Source organism: Mchenga conophoros, linkage group LG16, assembly GCF_057382185.1.
Source record: "Mchenga conophoros isolate Kocher_MC1m ecotype Shallow Benthic linkage group LG16, M_conophoros_male_GT1.1, whole genome shotgun sequence".
Taxonomy (NCBI): domain Eukaryota; kingdom Metazoa; phylum Chordata; class Actinopteri; order Cichliformes; family Cichlidae; genus Mchenga; species Mchenga conophoros.
The window spans coordinates 1,901,966-1,918,980 of record NC_140541.1 but is presented as its reverse complement, the minus strand read 5'-3'; positions in this window follow the sequence as shown (position 1 = coordinate 1,918,980).

Here is a 17,015-nt window from a genome sequence, read left to right as displayed (position 1 = left end):
ACTCTACAATAAAACAATGAAGAGGCTGCGCTCTCTGCCCTCCCACTAGCTGACACAAGTAAACTGTGCTAAGATGCCCTACATGGACTAAGGTTCTTGGCCACATACATATAGATTTTCTTGGCTGTAGAAATCCTTGCCATGAAGCTCCCAGCGCACATTTTTGATGCTTCTGTTTGTGGCAGAGCAGGTTTGGAGCTCTGCAGAGCCTTGGTGACTTTTACTGACTATGCACCCCTACCCACATGTATGATTTAGATTTATACTTATGTGGCAGCTATTCACTGACTTGACAAAGTTATTTTAAATGATGTCATCAATTACACAAGTTTGTTTCCATGAAAACTAAAAGTGGGGAGATTCTTATGGGCTCAAAATGTGGTCATAAATATTTTGTACTTGTAAATCGGTTTTGTACTTGTAAAAAAGATTTGTATGTGTAAAAAAAATTTGTGCATGTGTAAAAAAGATTTGTATGTGTAAAAAAATTTGTGCATGCGTAAAAAAGATTTGTATGTGTAAAAAAGATTTGTGTGTGTAAAAAAGATTTGTGTGTGTGTAAAAAAGATTTGTGTGTGTGTAAAAAAGATTTGTATGTGTAAAAAAAATTTGTGTGTGTAAAAAAGATTTGTGTATGTGTAAAAAAGATTTGTATGTGTAAAAAAAATTTGTGTGTGTAAAAAAGATTTGTGTGTGTAAAAAAGATTTGTATGTGTAAAAAAGATTTGTGTGTGTAAAAAAGATTTGTGTGTGTAAAAAAGATTTGTGTATGTGTAAAAAAGATTTGTGTGTGTAAAAAAGATTTGTGTGTGTGTAAAAAAGATTTGATTGGTGAATGTCATGTCAATCACAAATGTAACAATCCAATCAGAGAACAGATGGGTTTGGCTCTCGGAGGGACGCTTTTTTTGAACTGCAGGTCTTTGAAGGGAATAAATGCCCTTTTACATGCCAACCCAGCGTTTTCCTTCATCACCACGAAGGAAAACAGTCTGTTGTCGTCCGAATTTGGTGATTGTTGTTTCACAGGTCTACGTGTTTAATACAGGGACTTCCACAGCCTTTTCAACAGCGCTGCGGACGCAGGGGGGGCAGGCAGTGTTTTGGAAATGACAGTCTTTGTTACAAAGCTTTCTTCGTTATGAATTAGCATACATGATTTTATTGAACATTTGAAGAACTAGCAAAAAAAACAGAAACTCTTGTAGTTCACATAAAGTCAGCGATAAAAACGACAAGGAGCAGGTGCATCTAGTACAGGTAGAGCTGCTGCAAAAACCCACAGAGCCCAGCAGCCAGCAACAAATTCTAGATCCTTTGCTTTTAGTTAGCTATTAGCATTAGCAGCACATCCTGCGTCCGATGTGAAAGGACTTTTATGCTGCGCACTGTGACTCACAGCAATGGTCCCGGGTCAGCCCTGACTTTGTGTTAAACTAATCCTAAAGTAATAATGGTATTTCTAACCACTGACATACCACAACTTTATCTTTTCAACAGCTGCTGAAAGTAAGGGGACCTAACTGCTATCGGATATTTATATAGAGATTACCCTTCAAGGACCTGCAGTTCAAAAAAGTGCCCCTCCGACAGCCAAACCCATCTGTTCTCTGATTGGATTGTTTAATTTGTGATTGACATGACATTGACCAATCAGCTTAAAGGAAGAAAAATAGGGTCAAAATTCGTATTTGTAACTTGCAGGGGTTTTTTTGGGCTAAGTCCACACACAAATCTTTTTTACACACCCACAAATCTTTTTTACACATACAAATCTTTTTTACACATACAAATCTTTTTTACACACGCACAAATCTTTTTTACACATACAAATCTTTTTTACGCACTCACAAATCTTTTTTACACATACAAATCTTTTTTACGCATGCACAAATTTTTTTACACATACAAATCTTTTTTACAAGTACAAAACCGATTTACAAGTACAAAATATTTATGACCACATTTTGAGCCCATAGATTCTCAAAAAAAGGAATGAGACGTGTAATTTGACTTATTTTGTTGTTTTGTGTGTGTGTTTCTCTGTGTGAAGTTTTGATGTGTATCTGAAAAACACAATTTCGAAAACACTGGAAAGACCTCAAAGACATTTTTCCTTTACTTTCTATGTAAACAAAAAATTTGATTTTATTTATTTTCTGCTGTGTTTTACTTGCATCTATTTGAAAGAGTGAGTGTAAACACACAAAAAATATATATTTTATGTGCTGGAATGTGTAGAAAATAGGTTTAAATATTAAACAAATTTCTTCCAGTCAGAGAATGTTGCATATAATTAAATTTTTGCTTGATGCATAAAGTTAAAAGGTTAAAACTAATAAAACAAGTTTTAAAAAGAGACTTTTCCATTTGATTACATTTTGTATGATGGATTATGTAGAAAAAGTAGAATTGGGCTGAAAGATCTATCGCTTTCTTACCTATTCAGGTTGTAAATCGTGTTTTTAAAAGTAACTAAGTAACTAAGTAATTAATTACTTTTAAAAATAAGTAATCAGTAAAGTGACTGGATTACTTTTTTGGGGACGTAATCAGTAATTAGTTACTGATTACTTTTTTCAAGTAACTTGACCAACACTGGTGCACAGTGACACAAAACTCATTTAACAACGCAAACTATTTAAAAAATGATGTAGGCAGATCAAGGCAATGTTACAGATTCAGTAAGAACGGAAGTTTATCCTAATCCTTTAAATATGCAGGGCGTCACACTAACACCAGGGAAGGAGCGTGGGGGTGGCTTACTGGGTTGTTTTGTCAGAAGCCCGGGGTCTTTTGGAGTGTAATTTTTTCATAGTTAGATGCCTGGCTGACAACTGTATAAAACAAAAAGTACACACAATATTCGAAGGACATAGTGCACACCGTGGGAATTTACGACTATGCGTGAATCCCCCCTGATATTGGTATGATCCGAGCTCAGGCACTAAGTGACTGAGCGAGGGGGCGGGGCAGCTGCTGCCAGCAGTGAGTGCGCTGTTGGAGAAACGGAGCCAGCCATACTAAGGAGAGCTTAAGTTTGACCAGGTACCAAAGCAAATCATTCATACCGTACAAATAATGTAAATATGACGGTGAATCACGAAAGATTGATATCAAACTGATCACTTGACCAATATTACGTTACTTGCTCTTCAAGTGAATCAACAAATGGCGAAATGAAAAGCCGAACAAATGCTATTTTTTTTAGAGTCTTAGCTTACGTGTGTTTATTTCATATTTTCAGTTCTTACCCTCCCCGACTAAATCGGTTTCAGTTATGTACTGAAATATAAGAATGGACATTAGAGGGTTCTTTCAAAGAAAAAACTCAGGTAAATGTTATTTTATATATTATGCTTTGTATGTTGTTCAGTATATTTCTATGCAAAACAAGAGGGATTTCAGTACACAGCAGGATATTCACATTTGTAACCAGATATTTACATACACTTTAGGGAGAAAACATAAAACATTTTTACTGTACAACATCAATTTAGAGTATACTTTTGTTTTAGATAAATATTGAAATATCTTTTGAATTAGTTAAATGTCAGAATAAAGAGAGACAGAGCTGTCTATTTTTTATCACTTTGATCAAATTTAGGAGTACATATACACTAAGTTTGTTAATTAATAAGAAAACTGCAGACGATTCCATTCTGAGCTGAAGAAGCTTCTGATAGGTTAGTAGAGTCCATGTGAGTAAATTGGTGGCACAGCTGTGGATGCATATAAGGCAAAACACAGAGCCTGTTTCTTTGACATGGGAAAATCAAGAGATGTCAACCAAAACACCAGGAAAAGAACTGTGGAGCTCCATAAGTGTGGCTCAATTTTGAATACAATTTGGTGCCATTTACAATTAAGAAATACAGACAGTTTCTCTCTTTACTCTTAAAGTTAACAAATATGTTTTTTATATTTATCAATCTAAAAAAAATAAACATTTAGTCTGATTTGATGTTACAATTAAAAAAGTGTTTGTGTTTTTATCTGAAGAGTATGTAAATATCTGGTTTCAACTGTATATTTGATGATTGTCAGCACAAAGAGGGAGAGGGAGGAACAGAGAGGGAGATGGAGAATGAGGACAGAACAGAGATGGAACAAGAGCAGGTGAGACTCACATGTTAGTCAAATGGTTGTTTACCAAAAGTATCACCGTATCATAGGTACTCACGTATCTCGTACCTAGTGTTTCTTTTTAGGTTTGCTATTTTTCAAATTCTATATTTATTAAGTTCTGCAGGCTTGTTTGCACAACAAGGCTCAATAATTATATAAACTTTTCTAAATCTAAATAGTGGACTTTGGTAGAATTAAAAAAATAAGTGTAGTGCAGGTCTATGATGATTTTTAGTGCTACTATCATCTAGTTCTGATTCTGGTTTTGTCTTTGTTAAATCCTCAGTAGTCCTGATTTTGAACTGTTGTAGTCCTTTTTTAATTCCGGATCAGTTCTGGGTCTGGTTGAATTGGGGTTTAGTCCTCATGTCTTGATACAGCCCCGATTTTGTTCTGCCTTGCTGCTTAATTAAAAAACTAGTTTAAGGTGTCCTGCACATGTGATACATATTTTCCCTATATGAAGTCATTCTTTTTTGAACAAAACTCAAAACAGAGTCTATTAATCTTTCAGTCATTTCTAACCCCCCCCCCCCCCAAAAAAAAAAAAAAAAAAAATCCCACATGCATACTACCCTTTAGGGCTAAGCCCCAGGTGTTTCAAATGTCTGGCTCCGCCTCTGACTAACACAGCTGCTTATGTCCAGCATCGCTCTGTTATTATCAATTTGATTCGAAACGTGTCCAGTTTAATGTCTTAAACTAAACTGGCATTAAAGCTTCAATGAACTAAAGTGGTCCCTCTGAGTCAGCACCCAGAAAGCTCGTCTCTTTGAAAAATGTGGCCATAAATACGAGCGCTGCTGGGATCTTAAAACACTGGGGCTAAATCCAGACCTGAAATCTTTGTTTCACTCAGTAACAGCACCTTTTTAATATTATTGACTATATGTTATAGTCACATTTATATAAAATGTCAAACATCATACGTTAGCTAAAGGTTGAAGTCACAGAATTATACTGAACAACAATGCAATTTGAGTTTTTCTTGTTTGTACTTTATATTTGATTTACTGTAAGCAGCGGGAGTAAAAGCTAAAGAAAAAATAGTAAAGATATGAATGAATCTCTGCTCTTACAGCTTTTATAGTATGGAATCAGAACGATGCCACCTTAAAACGAAACCGAAAAAAATATTGAAACCGAAGAAAAATATTGTAACTGAAATAAATGTACTGAAAAATCTTGTATTGAAACCAAAAAAAAAAATTGATAGTGAAAAACAATTAATTGAAAAAATTTTTTTTGTTTTCGCTCACAATTTTTTTTTTTTCGGTTTCAATCCATTTTTCGGTTTCAATCCATTTTTCGGTTTCAATCCACTTTTCGGTTTCAAACCATTTTTCAGTTTCACTCTGCTGGCACTGTTTTAGTGTACGGGGGCGCGCTGGGGGGCGGGGATTCCGACCCGCATGTATTTGCATATATTATAATGCTGACCAATGACTGGAGAAAACACTGACGATGCGGCTGCGGTCATGGACAAACTCGCACGTGTCTGTTCGGGAATGGCAGATGCCGAGAGGTCCAGCGTTTACATTACCAACTATTTCAAAGTGACAGCCTGAGGTGTTCTTCAGTAAATTGGACTACCGGACAGGAGGACCTGAGGCCCCACCGCATTATTTTTGGTAAGTTAAATGTGTTAAGCTAATCCGTAATTTAGGTCCTTAGCTAGCTACCTAAGGACCTAGCTAGCTAAAATGAGCACTCGGCTGTCGGGGAAACTTGTTTTGTAAAGTTCGTTTAGCTAACCCGTGCAGGTGAATGAATTTACCCTGACTAAAGAAATCCAGAGAAACGCACCGGGCTGCTCAGTGACTAACCACGGTTACTGTACTTTTATTATGAGTATTATACTGTAAGAGCAACAGGCTGGACTCTGATTCTGCTCCTGTGCAGACCTGATTATTAAATATGTGCAAACAGCAGCATGTTTTCTGTCGCTTTCCACATGTGGAAGGACATTAACGCCAACTTTTAAATTCCCCTCATTAGTCAATAGCTACGGATTAAATAGCAAAGCCCGATACTTATGTACTGAAACCAACTACTTCCGCTTGTCAGCTTAAGTTAAAATGTTACATTTTTCCCCTGATTATTTTTTTAGCTTTTTTTTTTACTGAGTTTGTTACAAATATTCAGGTTAAAAAACTGTCCAAATTATTTTTAATGAATTATGTTCACAAAGCCACATGTGCAGTACTCTGTACAGCTTGCATCCTTTAGGACAAATAATTTGAAACATTAATATTTCTTGTTCAATACTGAGCTGATAACACCTCTGTATGTTGTGACCAGGATGCAGCAGCAGACTGAACCTCGACTGAAACCTGCTCCATCATCTCATCTTTGCAGATGTCCATTTATAAAGCATCAACAACTCAAAGGTAAACATGATATTAGAAAATGTGTTAGTAAGGCCTTTAAAACAAATAAAAAAAATAAACAGCTGTCGGCAGAACTGTAGGACTGAACAACTTCAGATCCCGAGTGTGAGGACTGAGAAGGATCAGCTCTATTTCTGATTTGAGAGATAAACTTGATATTTCAGTTTGTGATGATTCTGTTCTGTTTGTGATTACAGGAGCTGTCCTCAGATTCAGACCTCAGCACCACCCAGTGACAGCAGACAGATCATCCTATATCTATCTTTGTAGTAACTCCAAAATTAACTGAAGAAAACAGTACAAAGGTTAAAGTACCACATGTGCTGTCAGTGAAAGCTGCAGCTGTTTTATTGATAAATTTAAAGACAAAAAGTCAAAAGGATTAATCACCCCTGTAACTGTGTCACTATACATCAGCATTAACAGTACCTCAGTTTGGTGTTTCAGAAAACTGCTGATCTCAGACCTGCACAACTTCTGTTTTAAACACTGAATGTACTCAGCTACATGAAGACCACATGTTTTCTCTGACACAATTAAATAAAACCTGATTAAAGTCAAAGGTTGTTACTTGTATTTGAACTAAAAACTTGTGATCTGGAATTCTTTCACTGTTTTTTGACAATAGTGTGTTATTTATCATAAAGTAATTCAGAATCAGAATCAGAATCAGAGTAAGAGTAAGAATTAAAAGTGCTAAGTAGATAGATAGATATATACATGATATATACATGAGTGCAGGTGGTGATCAGTGCCAAACATGGAATGATACAGTGAACACAGCGTAGGGTCATGTGTTAGTGGTGGGAACAGTCATACGGTTATTGTTCATGTGTCCAACAGCAGAGGGGAAGAAACTGTTCTTATGGCGAGAGGTTCTGGTGCGAATGGACCGGAGCCTCCTGCCTGAGGGGAGCAGGTCAAACAGACTGTGTCCAGGGTGAGAAGGGTCAGCTGAGATCCGAGCTGCACGCCCCAGTGTCCTGGAGGTGTACAGGTCCTGCAGAGATGGGAGTCTGCAGCCAATCACCTTCTCAGCAGAGCGCACAACACGCTGCAGTCTCTGTTTGTCCCTGATAGTGGCTCCAGCGTACCACACGGTGATGGAGGAGGTGAGGATAGACTAGAGTAACCAGTGAGCACAACATATATTTAACTTTCTACAGGACTTAAAGCTATTACTATAGTCTATAGCTATAGCTATTACTTACCTGCACTACTGTATAGTTCTGTGTAAATAATCATTCTGTACATATGATAATTTTTAATCCTACAACTGTTTATAACTTGCATAGTTCACATTTCTGTATAGCTGTATATCTCAGATTTCTGTAAAGTTATTTATTTCATATTCTGTATAGTTTTTCATATTTATATCCTGTTCACAGCCTGTACATAGTTTGTACTCACTACAGCTTGTACATACTTATAGTTATAGAATATTCTTAACATACTTCATACCGTGTGCATTGTAACATACCATAATAGACCCATTTCTGTAATATACTTACATATCTATATTATTGCTAATATATATTGTAATATAGCTATATCACTAAAGCACTCCTGGATGGATGCAAACTGCATTTCATTGCCCTGTACCTGTGCATGTGCAATGACAACAAAGTTGAATTCTATTCTATTATATTATGTAAAAGTCCAGACCCTCTGAGGATTATCTGAGTACTTCTAATATTACACAAAGCAAAGGTCTCCATCAGTGTTTATGAAATGCTGGGTTTATCCTTCTTGTGAGGGAGCTGCTGGTGAAGATCACGAGCCCTGCTTGATCCTGGTGACGAGTTTCAGTCTTCCTGGTGTTTCTGAAATGATGCCTCTCACTGTGGGTCAACAGAACTTCTGGCACAGGACAGCTGTAATGAAAGAAATTGAAGTTTAGAAAAAAAAAAATCTTGGAAATGCCCTAAATGTGAGAAGCAGATTTTGTATTTACTTTTCTTTTGCCAATCAAAATAACAAAGTATCATTTTCACCACACAATTACTAACCTTGTCATCTCCTGCACTGTCTGTTTTGGGCTCTGGGCTCGTCCTTCCCAGCGCTCATGAGACTGCTTTGATGCACTGTGGTATGAGGTGCTAACCTGTTGACAGTGTTGGGAAGGTTAATTTTAAAATGTATTCCACCAAAGATTATAGAAGTAATGTATTCTGAATACTTTACAACTACATGAATGTACTAGTGCTGTGTGATTTATTACTATTACTGAAGGCTACTCGCCATACCAATACCAACTAGATGTTAAAATCTTAATATGAATGAGTAACAGTAGGTGGACATTAGGTAAGGCTGCACTTTTTGCAGCGATCTCGTGTAGAAAACTATTCAGCGCGTATATAAAACAGGTCCGCGCCTCCGAACCGTAGTAAAGGGACCTCTGGCTAATAGGTCGGGTTCTGTGTCGGGCTCGTAGCTGAAAACTAGCTTTACTTTGTTGTCTGGGTCAACTTTGCTAGCGAGAGACAGAGAGAGGCGTTGAAAGGCTGCTTATTGTTTCGGAGGAAAACATGAACATGGTGTACAGTCGAGTCTTAACAGCTTACTTACAGCTGGGCTCGTCAGGCACTCTTTTTGGCTTTAGTGGTTATTATTATATTTACATGCTTCCAGCTCCTGTTTCTGCCCGGTGACAGCTCGTACTTTTCCTTTCTCTCCCTCCCTCGCTCACAGACACATAACGGGTATGGCAGTCCATTCTCCCTGCAGCACGGACTACACTGCCCATGAGGCTACATTGTTTAGGGCGATGCCTGTAACACTCTGCTATTGCCTTCATATTAAATAATGTTTGCATAATAATTTTTAGAGGCTCTTATTGCGTGTTTTGTTTGGGTTTCCACCGGGGTGGAATTACCAAAAATAGAGAGACCATAGCCTAACATATGAAACAGGAAAACACCGCCATGTAATCCATTTATTTCAACAAACTAACTGTATTCTCAATATCACCTATTGAACAGTAACTGTAACGGATACATTTACTCATATTTTGTATTTTAAATACGTAACGCCGGTGCATGTATTATGTTACTGCCCAACACTGCCTGTTGAGATCCTGAGATCCGCTCCTAGAACACCGGCCTCCAACTCCTGAAGAGACACGGGTGTCCCTAAATTTAGCAAATATTAGCTTCAGGCTAGCTTGCTACGACGAATAGGCTAATACCAGCATTTTACCACAACTTCACCAGATGTAGCTAAAAAAAACTAAACTAATATCCAGCCCAGTGGGACAGCAAGAAAAGATGACAAAAAATGATTACTTACTTGCGGTTTGGAGGTTCAAGCTGAAATTGAAGCAGCCATTGAAAGATGGGAAGAGAGAAAGATGGCAGCTTGGTCAGCACTAGTGGCCTCTATAATGTATGCAAATACATGCGGGCCGGAAACACCCCCCCCCCCCCACCCACCCCCACCCCCCAGCGCTCCCCGGACGCCAAAACAGTGCCAGCAGATTGAAACTGAAAAATGGTTTGAAACCGAAAAAATAAAATAAAATTGTAAGCGAAAACAAAAAAATTAGTTTCAATTAATTGTTTTTCACTATCAATTTTTTTTTCGGTTTCAATACAAGATTTTTCAGTACATTTATTTCAGTTACAATATTTTTTTTCGGTTTCAATATTTTTTTCGGTTTCGTTTCAAGGTGGCATCGTTCTGATTCCATATTATTGTGCCGTGATGTCTGCTTTGAAACTGTCCTCTTGCTCGTCTTTTGGATGCTCACCTCTTCTTCACCTTTCCTGTTCCTTTCACCAAACTGCTGCACTCTTATTCTCTGCTCTCGTCTCCTCTTCTGGTTACAATTAGAATGCAGTCAGCATGTGCCAAACAAACTCGCTCCAAATCGATCATGTTTGATATGATGATGACGTTTTTAACATCTTATTTATCAACTTATTTAATACATTGTATCGATCAATTATTAAACAAATATCAGACTGTAGAAAAGCCAATAATAATGCACTGAGCAAGTTCATGCCATAAGAGCTAAATGGCCATCAAAGAAAATCCTGAATGCCTGATACAGGACAGGCCAACATTGAATGCAGCCACAGATGGACATCAGTCAGCTTTCTGCACTTTCCACCCGATCACATCTGTCCTCAAAGTCATGTCACTTCCTCTGTGGTTAATTTATGTTTACTTTTACATTTGCAGTTAAAATAAATTATTTCCTATGGACTGCTGGGTTATCTTGGTTTATTTAAGTTAGTATTTTTAAAGGTGCAGTCAGTCATTTTTTAGGTTACCTGATAGAAAAAAGCATCTTGTACTCATAAACAAACATAGAATAGTGGATAACAATGACAGATTGTTAAACGTGTCATTGGTCACTGCTTACTTTCCTCATTCTTTAAGCATTACTCATCCTTAGTATGTCATTTATAAATACAGATATACGTTCTTAGAAAGAACCACTTCTGAGCCAGATCTCCTTACTCCAAGGAGCTTTTCTGAGTTACCATTGTGCCAGAGGAGGAGGACATCCACTACTTCTTTCATGTCACCTGAGTTCACCTGTGGGAAAGCACATATTTCTTTGAATTCAGGAGTACTAGGGAACTAATCTTGAGTGATTACTGAATTATCTGACTAAAGCCAATCAACCAGAGAAATTCTAAACTCTTAAACATCCAGAGATGTCTGAATTTATGTCTGCACCTTCCCACTCCAGATATGAAGGATCATACCTGTTTTACCTCCGGTGTTGTGTCAAAAAGTGATCGTCTGACAAAAACTGATTTCCAATGTCTTTACTTATATTGGTAAATAGACTTTAGTGAACATGATTTACAAAAGGCTATATATCAAATTTAATAACGACCCATTGTTTCCAAGTATATTTATAACTCTGTGTTATTGTAACTATATGAAAACAAACCCAGTCCTTTTGGGACACTTAAAATATGTTTAGAGAACTATTATTATATTTATTGTAATTTCTGCTGTCCTCTTGGCCAGATTACTCTTTAAAAAAGTAATTTTAATGTCAAATGAATGAATAAGAAGTAAAAATCACTGCCAAAAAGTGATTGCAGCTTCTACCTTGTGACAGGAATGTTGTTTGTGGCACAAGATGACTCGATATCACTCATGAGGGATACATTTGACATGTTTCACATATGTCAAATGGGGCGATCGTGGCTCAAGAGTTGGGAGTTCGTCTTGTAATCAGAAGGTTGCCGGTTCGAGCCCCGGCTCGGACAGTCTCGGCTGTTGTGTCCTTGGGCGAGACACTTCACCCGTTGCCTACTGGTGGTGGTCAGTGCGCCCCAGGGTGGCTGTGGCTACAATGTAGCTGCCATCACCAGTGTGTGTGTGTGTGTGTGAATGGGTGGATGACTGGATATGTAAAGCGCTTTGGGGTCCTTAGGGACTAGTAAAGCGCTATATAAATACAGGCCATTTACCATTATAGACCAAAAAGTTGTCTATAGCAGTTTAAATATGATCAACTGGTTTTTGACAAATACCGAAAATGAGTTTATGGCAGATATGACTTTTTGACACAGCACGATCTGATTTCCTCGTGTCAGCGTTGTTCCCACATCATCATAATAAATGTTGTTCCAGGGTCCACATTACAAGTAACCAATCACCTTCTTGTGACGTCATACTTTTGCGACTTCGAAAAATACCCGCCTTACAAAAAGAAATGTTCTTCGAGAAATCGCCTTTTGTCCGCCGATCCAGCAATTTCAACCTTTTGTCGTCCAATCCAGCAATTTCAATTCCTCTCAAGATACTTTTCTTTAATAAACGGTAAGCATAATACATGTTTTCCTTGAAATGGATAGCTGTTTGTTTGCTAGTGATAGGCTACTTGCGAACCAGTGTTCTCCAGACAGAGAATTGCGTGTCAATGTATTATGATTTATTATGAAAGTACAGGTGAATATACCTCCCCCGTCAATATATTATGATATATAATAAATGTACAGGTGAATAAAGCTGTCATAACAATGTCAGGCAAAATTGCAGTAGCTTCCCTGATCATTTTACAAACATAAGTGAAGAGAATCTGGACTAAAAGGCCTAGACTTATGGTTGTGTGCTGAATCTATGAATCAAACTATCACCTGGAAACATAATTAACTGGTCCATAGCTGTGAAACTGGACATGAGTTCTTGATTCTATGGAGATTAACAGTAATCCAGAAATTTACAAATTTGTCCTGGGACATCGCGTAAATGTTGTCCCAGGGACATCGCGTAAATGTTGTCCCTGGGACATCGCGTAAATGTTGTCCCAGGGACATCGTGTAAATGTTGTCCCTGGGACATCATGTAGAAGTTGCCCTGGGACATCGTGTAGATGTTGTCCCTGGGACATCATGTAGAAGTTGCCAGAGACATACCATATGAAAGTTTAGCTTCTTTTAGCCCCTGTTTGTTTTATATATATATATATATATATATATATATATATATATATATATATGTATATGTATATGTATATATATATATATATATATATATATATATATGTATATATATATATATGTGGCGTGGGTGTGGTCCTTGGCCAGCTGCAGAGGAGGGGTGACGCAGTGAGCTCCCGGGGCGGCGCAGGGGCGGGGTGAACAGGTGTGCTGGGATCTGACAGTGATTGTGTCTCTTTATATGTTGGCAGTGACAGACGGAGAGGAGACGGACGTGACAGCAGAGAAAGAGAGCGCGGGAGTATATGTGTCCACGTACAACCCCGAGTTTAATAAAAAGTTCTGCATTGTCAAAGTCGCTCCGGCTGGTATTTCTTGGGTGCACCGTTACAATATATTTTTAATATTTTATTTAATATTTACATTGTATTGCAAAAAAACCCAAAAAAAGTTAAAATGAATTAATGAATATTGACTAATTAAACCTTCGTTATTTTTCCACCAGAAATGGACGATATAATTAGAAGAAGTGTTCTGAATGACGAAAAAAAAAGAACTGGAAAAGATACACAACTTTGTGTGCATGTGTCACAATGCCGGGAGGACCCATTCAGTGTTGTGTTAGAAAAATTGAACTCATTAACCCTTCATGGACATTATAATCAGAATCAGAATCAGAATCAGAATACTTTATTGATCCCTGGGGGAAATTATTTTTTGTTACAGTGCTCCATTTTAAACCAACATTAAGACAAGACAGACAATACGCTAACTAAGAATAGTACAATATATACATATATATACATACATACATACATACATAAGTCACTTATAAATAAATATTTGGAAAAGAAACATGTGTAGCTGTAGCAGCAAACAGTGTGTTAAGTGGATGCGTTGTACAGGGAGATGGCCACAGGCAGGAATGATTTCCTGTGTCGTTCAGTGGTGCTTTTCGGTAATCTCAGTCTCTCACTGAACGAGCTCCTGTGGCTGACCAACATGTCATGGAGTGGGTGGGAGGTGTTATCCAACATTGTCTTTATCTTGGACAGCATCCGCCTCTCCGACACCACCTTGAGGGAGTCCAGCTCCATCCCCACAACATTGCTGGCCTTACGGATCAGTTTATTAAGTCTGTTGGCATCTGCGACCCTCAGCCTGCTCCCCCAGCATGCAACAGCATAGAGGATCGCACTGGCCACCACAGACTCATAGAAAATCCTCAGCATTTTCTGGCAGATGTTGAAGGACCTCAGTCGCCTCAAAAAATAGAGACGACTCTGGCCCTTCCTGTAAAGTGCTGTGGTGTTTTTAGCCCAGTCCAGTTTATTGTCAATGTGTACTCCAAGGTATTTATAGTCCTCCACAATGTCAACACTGACCCCCTGGATTGAAACAGGGGTCAAGTGTTTCCTGGTCTTCCTGAAGTCCACGATCAGTTCCTTGGTCTTTGCCACGTTGAGCTGCAGATGATTCTGCTCACACCACGTGACAAAGGAGTCGACCACAGCCCGGTACTCTGTCTCATCATCCCTGCTGATGCATCCAACCACCGCAGAGTCATCAGAAAACTTCTGAAGATGGCAGGTCTCTGTGCAGTGGCTGAAGTCTGTGGTGTAGAGGGTGAAGAGGAAGGGGGAGAGGACAGTCCCCTGTGGTGCCCCTGTGTTGCTAATCACCTTGTCAGACACACACTGTGGGAGACGTACATATTGTGGTCTTCCTGTCAGGTAATCAACAATCCAGGACACCAGAGAAGCATCCACCTGCATCGCTGCTAACTTATCACCCAGGAGGGTCGGCCTGATGGTGTTGAAAGCACTGGAAAAGTCAAAAAACATGACCCTCACAGTGCTCGCCGGCTGGTCCAGATGGGTGTAGACACGATTGAGCAGGTAGATGATGGCGTCCTCTGTTCCGAGACGAGGCTGATAAGCGAACTGAAGGGGATCCAGATGTGGTCTTACTATGGGTCGCAGCTGGTCCAGGATGAGCTTTTCCAGGGTCTTCATGATGTGGGAGGTCAGTGCCACGGGCCTGTAATCCTGGGGGCCACTGGGACGTGGCGTCTTTGGTACAGGGACGAGGCATGATGTCTTCCACATCACCGGGACCCTCTGCAGACTCAGACTCAGCATAAACAGTTTATGAAAGACTCCACACAGCTGGGGGGCACAGGTCTTGAGGACAAGGGGACTCACTCCGTCTGGTCCAGCAGACTTGCCTGAGTGAAGTCTCCTCATTTGCATCTCAACCTGGTATTGAGTGAAGGTGATGGGTGGGGGAGGGGTGTCAGGACTCTCACAGGAGGCAACATGTGAAGAGAGAGGCTGGCACAGTGGTGTGGCTCTGGATTCCAGGCTGACTGCAGGTGAGGTTGTGGGGGTGGGAGCAGACACTGTGGTGTCGAATCTATTGAAAAACAGATTCAACTCATTGGCTCTATTCTCACCTCCCTCAGTTCCCCTGCTGTTGGTTGGCCTGAATCCAGTGATGGTCTTCATGCCCCTCCACACCTCTCTCATGCTGTTCTGCTGGAGTTTCCACTCCAGCTTCCTCCTGTAATTTTCCTTAGCCTCTCTGATCTTGTCCTTTAGTAACACCTGGATCTTCCTCACCTCCTCTTTGTTGCCCCCTCTGAAAGCCCTCTTCTTGTTGTTGAGGAGGGCTTTGATGTCCTTAGTCACCCACGGCTTGTTATTTGGGTAACAATGAACAGTCTGAGCTGGAACAATGGAGTCGGTGCAGAAAGTTATGTAGCCTGTGATACACTCAGTAAGCCCATTGATGTCCTCGGCGTGAGGCTCACAGAGTGTCTCCCAGTCGGTCACCTCGAAACAGCCCTGTAGTTCCGCTATTGCCTCCTCTGACCACCTCCTGACAGTCCTGGTGGTCACAGGTTCCCTCCTCACAATTGGCACATAGCGGGGGGTGAGGTGAATCAGGTTATGATCTGACCTACCAAGTGGGGGGAGGGAGGAGGAGCTGTATGCATCCTTGACGTTAGCATACAGTAAGTCTAAAGTTTTCTCTCCCCTGGTGGGACAGTCCACATATTGTTTGAATGTTGGTAGTGTATTGTCCAGTGATACATGGTTGAAGTCACCCGAGATCACAATAAAGGCACTCGGGTGCTGAGTCTGTAGCCGAGCTATGGCAGAGTGGATAGTGTCACATGCAGCTGTGGGGTTAGCAGAGGGGGGAACATAGACAGCCACCAAGATGACGTGAGAGAATTCCCTGGGTAAATAATACGGCCTGAGTCCAACAGCACACAGTTCAGTGTCCGGGCAACAAATCCTTTCTTTGATTGTTATGTTGGCAGGGTTACACCACCGGTTGTTAACTAAAACAGCAAGCCCACCTCCTTTACGCTTACCGCTAGCGATGCTGTCCCTGTCCGCCCGAACAGTGTGGAAGCCTTCCACGGAAGCATTCTCATCGGGAATGACCTGGTGCAGCCATGATTCGGTGAAACGCATCAGGCTACACTCTCGGTATTCCCTCTGACTCCGTACCAGTGCTGAGAGCTCGTCGATTTTAATTGCCAACGATCGCACATTTCCCATCACGATAGACGGCAGACATGGTTTAAACCTCCTCCTCGCTTCGAGCCTCCGCTGTCTCACCGTCACCTTTTTTCTTCTCTTCTGTCCTTGACCTCTGCATCCCCGATGTGTTTTCCTCCAAATTTCAGCTGGTACTTCTGCGGGCCTGGCCAGCGAGCCGGCCGGCATCAGGGCGATCAGCTGATCTCTGGAGTAAACAGTCCGTGCGTGTAGGAGATGTGCCGCGGTCCCGTTCCATGATAAAAGTAACAGTTCCACGGCCACCAGAAGAACAAAAACTCTCTCAATCCACATGATTGAGTAAGAGATAGAAAACGGAGGAAAATACAAGTCAGAAAAAAAAAGAATACGTAAGAAAAAAGAGCTAAACTAAGAGAAAAGCAGGAGCGACTGTAACAGGCTGCACGCTGGTTGGCGCATGCGCACTGGAAATATAAATGTTTAAATGTGGCCTCAGGTAAAGACAGGAAAAGAGACTATTACAAATTCAACTGCATCAGAGCTGGAAAAAAAAGTCG